Consider the following 9,292-nt stretch of genomic DNA (forward strand, 5'->3'; position numbering starts at 1 on the left):
AGTTGTTATATAGGGACTCTATATAGTTATAGGGGGACTGTATATAGTTATTTTAGGAGTCTCTATATAGTTATTAAAGGGGGTGTATATAGTTATAGGGGGACTATTTATAGTTAATATAGGCATTGTGTATATTGTTGTTATAAGAGGACTTTATATAGTTATAGAGTGACAGTATATATGTTTATAGGGAGACTGTATATAGTTATTATAGTAGGACTGTATATATTTATTATAAGCTGTGTGTATATAGCTGTTATAGGGGGACTGTATATATTAATCATAGGGTTTTGTATAGTTATTATAGGGGGACTGTATATAGTTATTTTAGGGGGTGTGTATAGTTATTATAGGGGGTGTATATAATTATTATAGGAGTTGTGTATATAGTTATTATAGGTATTTTGTATATAGTTATTATAGGAGTCTCTATATAGGTATTATACAGGCTGTATATAGTTATTATAGGGGCTGTATATAGTTAAAGAGGAACTGTATATAGTTATTATAGGCAGTGTGTATATAGTTGTTATAGGGGGACTGCATATAGTTATATAGGGACTGAATATAGTTATTATGAGGGGACTGTATAAAGTTATTATTGGGGGACTGTATATAGTTATTATAGGGGGACTGTATATACTTATTATAGGGGGTTTGTATAGTTATTATAGTGGGACTGTATATTGTTTTTTTTAGGGAGACTGTATATAGTTTTTATAGGGAGTGTGTATAGTTATTATAGGTGCACTGTATATAGTTGTTATAGGGGGTGTATATATTTATTGTAAAGGAATGTACATATTTAGTATGGTGGGATTGTAAGTAGTTATTATAGCGGGACTGTATATAGTTATTATAATTTGTTTCTATAGTTATCATAGGGGGACTGTATGTAGTTTTTATAAGGGGACTGTATATAGTTATTATAGGGGGCTGTATATAGTTATTATTGGGTGTGTATAAAATTATTATAGGGGGTTTGTATATAGTTGTTATAAGGGGTTTATATAGTTATTATAGGGGGTTGTATATAGTTATTATAGGAGTGTGTATCAAAATATTATTGGAGTTTATATAGGTTTAGGAATATTGTATATAGTTATAGAGAAACTGTATATAGTTATTATAAGGGGATTGTATATAGTTATTATAGGAGTCTCTATACAGTTATCATAGGGGGTGTGTATATAGTTATAGGGGGACTGTATATAGTTATTATAAGGGGACTGTATATAATAATTATTATAATATATTTATTATAGGGGGTGTGTATAGTTTTATAGGGGGACTGTATATGGCTATTATAGGGGGTGTGTATAGTTATTATAGCGGGACTGTATGTAATTATTACATGGGGACTGTATACAGTTTTTTTGGGGGGGTTTATATAATTATTATAGTGGGTGTGTATGTAGTTGTTTTTGGGGGTGTGTATAGTTATTATAGGGGGTTGTATATAGTTATTATAGGAGTCTCTATATAGTTTTTATAGGGGGTGTATATAGTTATAGGGCGTCTGTATAGGGGGAATGTATATTGTTATAGAGGAACTGTATATAGTTATTATAGAGGGACTGCATATAGTTATTATAGAGGGTGTTTATACTTGTTATAGGGAGGCGGTATATTGTTGTTATAGTAGGACTGTATATAGTTATTATAAGAAGTGTGTATAGTTATTATAGGGGGACTGTATATAGTTATTATAAAGAGACTATATATAGTTATTATTGGGGGTGCATATAATTATTATAGGTTGTGTGTATATAGTTGTTATAGGGGGTGTATATAGTTATTCTATGGGACTATATAGTTATTTTAGAGGGGTGTATATAGTTATTATAGGGGGATTGTATATAGTTATTACAGGAGTCTCTATAAAGTTATTATAGGGGTGAGTATAGTTATTATAGGAGGATTGTACTGTATATAATTATTATAGGGGGTGTGTATAGTTATTATTATAGGGGGACTGTATATAGTAATTATAGGTGGACTGCATTTAGTTACTATAGGGGGACTGTATATAGTTATTATAGGGGGAGTGTATATAGTTATTATAGGGTGTGTGTATATAGTTGCTATCGGGGGACTGTATAGTTATTATATAGGGGTGTATATAGTTATTATAGGAGTCTCTATATAGTTATTATATGGGGTTTTATATAGTTATAGGGGGACTGTATATAGTTAGTATAGGGGTGTGTATATGCTTGTTATAGGGGGACTGTATATCATTATTATAGGGGCTGTATATAGTTATTATAAAGGGACTGTATATAGTTATTATTGGGGGTATATATAATTATTAAAGGGGGACTGTATATAGTTATTATAAAGGGACTGTGTATAGTTATTATAGGGGACTGTATATCATTATTATAGGGGGCTGTATGTAGTTATTATAAAGGGACTGTATATAGTTATTATTTGGGGTGTATATAATTATTATAGGGGGTGTATATATTCTATTATGCAGGTCAGTATAGTGTCTGGCCAGGCTTAGGATTGTATAGAGAGAAGAGCAATAGAGGAAGAAACATATTCCATATGGTATTTACCAGGTAACTCTTTGTATAGATAGTATTTATATAGTAGTAACAGTAGTAATCTGAGGAGATGATTAATTAGGAGTTTTCTGGGACTAAAATACTGGTCAACCCTTAGGAATTAGTCATCAGTAGTAGTGAGTGTCCAGTCCAAAGCGCCAGCCCCCCCCCCCCCCCCACGATCATCTTATTGAAGCGATTTTGCTTCTGTTTCTCAAGTCTGTGCTGTCTTCGCCATGGTCTGTTTGTAGTTCAGTCCCATTCAAGTGAATAGGGCTGAGGTGCAATACCCAGAACAGCCACCATACAATGTCTAGCACTGTGCTTGGTAAGTAGTGAAGTGGTAGTAGCAGTTTACACAACTACCTCTTCAGATTACACAAGTGATTGTCAAGGATTCCTGTAATCTACTGCCGATGACTTATCCTAAGTATAGTTATTAAAAAAACCTAGGGAATTTATCATGCTTTGCTTTGTAGCATAAAAGGCATGCAAAAGTCACAATTCCTGGTCGTGCAACTTGGAATTGCGACTTTTTCTGACCACCAAGGCTGGTTCAGCTTGTAGTAGAATAGTCGCAGGAGCACAATGGTGCAGATTCATTCATCCTCGCCGGCACTCCGACGCCCGTATTCACCAAGAGGTCCCGGCCTCGATGTGAATAAACTCCGCAAACTCCACCAGTTCTGACCTGTAAGCAAAATAGTATAATATAGTCTCTTCTTTACCCCAAATACCAGACCAGGTCTGAACTGGTCGAGTTTTTTTGCTCTTGATTATAGTAAATGTGGCGGGCCTAGCGTTCAGGCCCTAACTGCACTTGTCCTACCCTGCTCATTCTGCGCCCCAAAACGCCCAAAAGTGGAGTCTGGGTTGTAGTAGCCTGAAAAAGGGCAACTGTATATACCTAAAGTGTTATTCACATATATTAAATAAGTGTAATTAAAGGGGTTCCCCAGGATCAGGGTTTTCTTCTATATAGGCCCAGGGGATGTACAATACCAGCACTCACCTTATACTCATGTCTTTCTGGAGCTCCACTTTGACCTGTAGCTGTAGTTGTTGCGGGTCGCACTATTGAGGTCACCACTGAGCGCATGTATACATACATTGGCCACCAAAGACTGGAGGCGCCATACTGATCCAGAGCGGTGAAAAGAGGTGAGAATAGCTTGTTTCTTACTATTATACCCCCATATACAAAAAATTCTGGATCCGGGATATCGTCTGTAAGGGGGTAAAAAAATCTATTCATTGGATAAATCTTCAGTGTCAAATGTAACTGTTAGGATATAATTGATAATGTTTAACTTTATGGTGATTTTAAGTAAATAGAGAACAGATTTTTATAAAATTTCTCATCCCATCAACCACCCGGTGGTCTTATTACGATGGGTCCCTACACTAACACTTTACTTATAGGAGAGGAGAATATAAATAGAGCTGACCTTATACTGTGGGATTGTGTGACTAACCCTAGAATGTTAAACCCCCACCTTTTATAGGTCTCCTGTTCCAGCTCTGGTAGAGGTTTTCAGTTCTTGCTGGTCTGGAAGTTCTGACATTTCATTTATTTTCAGTGCAGTCAATCATCGGCCTCATCAGTGACCGATACACAAATGGTGCTTCACTGTTAGGGTGACCATTTGTGAGGCCAGTGATTGCACCTTCTCCAGTCCAACATGAACCTAACATGGGAACGGGGGCCCTGTAAAAGGTCTGTATATAAGAGCACATGGTGTATACTGCACGTTCAGTCTATGTTAGTGTTACTGATCTGCCCTCACTTACCTTAGTAGCCACTTCCTGACCTCCTTATGCCATATTACCTTGCAGTGCAGTAACACTAGATCCTAGTATACATGTAAAGTGTTAGTGTAGGGACCCATCTGAGTGAGGTCGCCTTGACGTGGCAGATGGGCTCGCACAATTTACATACATTTGTGCGCTAAGAACCTCAGAATGAAAGAATAACTTTCTTTTAAATATCTTTTACAGATTGCTAGAACTTATAGTTATAATATGGGCTGTTTGGGGCGGCCGCCCAGGGCCTGGGACGTCTTGGGGGCACATGGTCACCTAAGTCTAACACTGATCCTAGGATCGGGGGAGAAGCGCTCATAGGGCAACACTGCTAGTCAGGGTCGGACTGGGGTGCCTGGGGCCCACCAGTGAAATTGATTTTGGGGGCCCACCTACTACTGCATATAAATATTCTGGGATGAGGGAATTTGTAAGCACTAGCGGGGGCAGTGATGCAGAGGATAAGCTAAGCCCTTTCTCCCACCTTTTCTGCAAGTGATCGGCTCTTGGTTTGTGTACAGGGGCTGCAGTGGTGATATCACCTCAGGGCATTAATGCTAGGGATAGTATAAGAGTTACCCCTGGTGTCCTGGGCTTCTGCTGGTGACTGGGCTGTGGTTCGGAATAGTATAAGAGTTACCCCTGGTTTCCCAGGCTTTCTGCTGGTGGCTGGGCAGTGGTTAGGGATAGTATAAGAGTTACCCCTGGTGTCCTGGGCTTCTGCTGGTCGCTGGGCTGTGGTTAGGGATAGTATAAGAGTTACCCCTGGTTTCCAGGGCTTTCTGCTGGTGGCTGGGCTGTGGTTAGGGATAGTATAAGAGTTACCCCTGGTTTCCAGGGCTTTCTGCTGGTGACTGGGCTGTGGTTAGGGATAGTATAAGAGTTACCCCTGGTGTCCTGGGCTTCTGCTGGTGGCTGGGCTGTGGTTAGGGATAGTATAAGAGTTACCCCTGGTTTCCAGGGCTTTCTGCTGGTGGCTGGGGTGTGGTTAGGGATAGTATAAGAGTTACCCCTGGTGTCCTGGGCTTCTGCTGGTGGCTGGGCTGTGGTTAGGGATAGTATAAGAGTTACCCCTGGTTTCCAGGGCTTCTCCTGGTGGCTGGGCACTGGTTAGGGATAGTATAAGAGTTACCCCTGGTGTCCTGGGCTTCTGCTGGTGACTGGGCTGTGGTTCGGAATAGTATAAGAGTTACCCCTGGTTTCCCAGGCTTTCTGCTGGTGGCTGGGCAGTGGTTAGGGATAGTATAAGAGTTACCCCTGGTGTCCTGGGCTTCTGCTGGTGACTGGGCTGTGGTTCGGAATAGTATAAGAGTTACCCCTGGTTTCCCAGGCTTTCTGCTGGTGGCTGGGCAGTGGTTAGGGATAGTATAAGAGTTACCCCTGGTGTCCTGGGCTTCTGCTGGTCGCTGGGCTGTGGTTAGGGATAGTATAAGAGTTACCCCTGGTTTCCAGGGCTTTCTGCTGGTGGCTGGGCTGTGGTTAGGGATAGTATAAGAGTTACCCCTGGTTTCCAGGGCTTTCTGCTGGTGACTGGGCTGTGGTTAGGGATAGTATAAGAGTTACCCCTGGTGTCCTGGGCTTCTGCTGGTGGCTGGGCTGTGGTTAGGGATAGTATAAGAGTTACCCCTGGTTTCCAGGGCTTTCTGCTGGTGGCTGGGGTGTGGTTAGGGATAGTATAAGAGTTACCCCTGGTGTCCTGGGCTTCTGCTGCTGGTGGCTGGGCTGTGGTTAGGGATAGTATAAGAGTTACCCCTGGTTTCCAGGGCTTCTCCTGGTGGCTGGGCACTGGTTAGGGATAGTATAAGAGTTACCCCTGGTTTCCAGGGCTTCTCCTGGTGGCTGGGCTGTGGTTAGGGATAGTATAAGAGTTACCCCTGGTTTCCAGGGCTTCTCCTGGTGGCTGGGCTGTGGTTAGGGATGTAAGTGTTCGCACTGCACCAACCTTCCAATAAGGAAATGCTGAAAACCTTTATAAGAACTGATGACAATAACCCTTCTCTGGCATCCCTGCGCCACATAGACAAGTTATACCTGGCTCTCTGACCCTATAGATATAACAGTATATAAGCTGAGAGCTGTCTCACACTAGAAGGTAAGTCAGGGACTACAATACTGATCGGACACACTGCCATCCCCCCCTCCATATTTTATTAATGCCCTCCATGCAAACTGCTATCCCCCCTCCATATTTTATTAAGGCCCCTGCCCCATACATGCTGCCATTCCCTCCAGCATCTAAGGTTTGAGTGCGGTGCACGCACTCAGTGATAGTACCCAAGCGTCCGCTTCCGGCCTCATCGAGTACTATTGCAGCCATTGGCAGGGGCCTCCAATACAGGGGTGAAGAATTTAAGCCTTTATGCTGGCCGAGGCGAGCCATAGAGAGACCCCCCCCCCCCATATATGTAATATGTAGTACAAAATAATTACAGCGTAACGCCATGTAGTACAAAATGCATACAGTGTACCGCCATGTAGTACAAAATGCATACAGTGTACCGCCATGTAGTACAAAATGCATACAGTGTACCGCCATGTAGTACAAAATGCATACAGTGTACCGCCATGTAGTACAAAATGCATACAGTGTACCGCCATGTAGTACAAAATGCATACAGTGTACCGCCATGTAGTACAAAATATATACAGCGTACAGTAATCAGTGTATACAGCTCCCCCAGCAATCACTATATACAGCTCCCCCAGCAATCACTATATACAGCTCCCCCAGCAATCATTATATACAGCTCCCCCAGTAATCACTGTATACAGCTCCCCCAGTAATCACTGTATACAGCTCCCCCAGTAATCACTGTATACAGCTCCCCCAGCAACCACCGTATCCAGCTCCCCCAGTAATCAGTGTATACAGCTCCCCCAGCAATCACTATATACAGCTCCCCCAGCAATCACTATATACAGCTCCCCAGTAATCACTATATACAGCTCTCCCAGCAATCACTATATACAGCTCCCCCAGTAATCACTGTATACAGCTCCCCCAGCAACCACCATATACAGCTCCCCCAGTAATCACTATATACAGCTCCCCCAGCAATCACTGTATACAGCTCCCCCAGCAATCACTATATACAGCACCCCCAGCAATCACTATATACAGCCCCCCCAGCAATCACTATATACAGCTCCCCCAGCAATCACTATATACAGCTCCCCCAGCAATCACTATATACAGCTCCCCCAGCAACCACTGTATACAGCTCCCCCAGCAATCACTGTATACAGCTCCCCCAGCAATCACTATATACAGCTCCCCCAGTAATCAGTGTATACAGCTCCCCCAGCAATCACTGTATACAGCTCCCCCAGCAATCACTATATACAGCTCCCCCAGCAATCACTATATACAGCTCCCCCAGCAATCACTATATACAGCTCCCCCAGCAATCACTATATATAAATATACACACACATTACATATTACACCTATATATAAACCTATTTCATGTTATACCTGTATATACACACACACATTACACCTATATCTACACCCTTTACATGGTATACCTGCATATACACACATATATCACATGTAAAACCTGTATATACACATACATGACACCTATATATATATATATATATACACACACCTAATACATGTTATACCATTATATACACACACATATAGAACACATTACACCTATATATACAGCTATTACATGTTATCAGTCTATATACAAGCACAGGACATGTTGTACACACATATATACACATGACAAAACACACATACACAGGGAAGACACATACATATACACATGTCACTTACCTCATATCCAGCAGCAGGTCCAGGTCAGGCAGTGGATGGAGCTGTCTCCTCTGTGCAGCAGGCCCGGGCTGGTGGGCGGGGCTTCTCCTGTCAGCTCTGCCCGGGCTGCACCTCCAGGGAGACCAGCCATAGATTTGAATGTGGCGCTCCCGCGCTTCCTTCCCCTTGCTCCTCCTCCTGTTCGCTCCTCTTGCTGCTTCTGTGGTAGTGACACAGGAAGCGCTAGCAAGGGCTTCCTGTGTCACAGCAGCGCCGCACAGGAGGTCCTGCGCGGTGCTGTAAGAAATAGTACTTACATCTGAATGATGCAAATACTATTGTTAGTAGTAGAGGAGCAGCCTCGATTAAAGGCCCATGCTATAGTGACAGGAGTCGGGGCCCACCGGCGGGCCAGACCGACCCTGCTGCTAGTCATTGAATGTTTACTGTGCTGACAAGGGTGGGTGTCCACTCCCCTTAATGAGTTATGCTAGGTACATAACCGCTACTATGGAATGGATGGGGGTCCACTCCGTGATCTGGAAACACCATCAGGGTGCGTACAAAGAGTTGTATGGAAGATACTGGAGCATCTAGTAACCCCATGGTTGTGGATGCTCCAGTATCTTTGATTCAATTCTGTCCTATCTGCATAGGCAAAAACTTCTTGAACCCCTTTAATAATGTTATTCCAAAGTGGTTTTCTTGTTGCTCCTTGTCATCAGAATAGCGGATGATAATCCTAGCAGTCGGACCCCCACAATCACCAGCGATAGGGGTACTGTTCTCAGTAATGTCACTCCATTGAAGGAACACAGCTGATTCATTAGTTATACCTTGTGCAGGGCCTGAAGGGAGGAGCAGGACTCTAGGTTCTAGGAATACAATGAAAATGAGTCCTGCTCCTCCCTCCAGGCCCTGCCCGGCATTATTCAATGAATTAACTTTGATTGAAACAAAGATTAAATACTAATAAGTTTGGATAATTTTAAGCACCTCACTCGGGCATCTACGGCCCCTCCATTCATTGTCTATGACAGTGTTGGAGAGGCAGGGGCATAGTATTCAGTGTAGTGGCAGGATGTATGCTCGGCCTACGGCTCCATGAATTAGTGACAATTGGACCCTCACCAATGACATTGTTCTTCCCTGTCCTGTGGATTGGGGATAA

General features: G+C 42.6%; 1 long non-coding RNA gene across 1 annotated transcript; it reads right to left on the reverse strand.

Annotated features, from left to right (window-relative positions):
- Positions 1-2,958: 2,958 nt before the first annotated feature.
- On the reverse strand, positions 2,959-8,325 carry LOC140120437 (uncharacterized). The gene is made up of 3 exons (XR_011853789.1): positions 8,143-8,325; positions 3,565-3,779; positions 2,959-3,243 (listed from the first exon to the last, which is right to left on the reverse strand). It is a non-coding gene; the product is annotated as an uncharacterized lncRNA (long non-coding RNA).
- Positions 8,326-9,292: the final 967 nt, after the last annotated feature.

This window comes from Engystomops pustulosus, chromosome 3 (genome assembly GCF_040894005.1).
Source record: "Engystomops pustulosus chromosome 3, aEngPut4.maternal, whole genome shotgun sequence".
Lineage (NCBI taxonomy): Eukaryota > Metazoa > Chordata > Amphibia > Anura > Leptodactylidae > Engystomops > Engystomops pustulosus.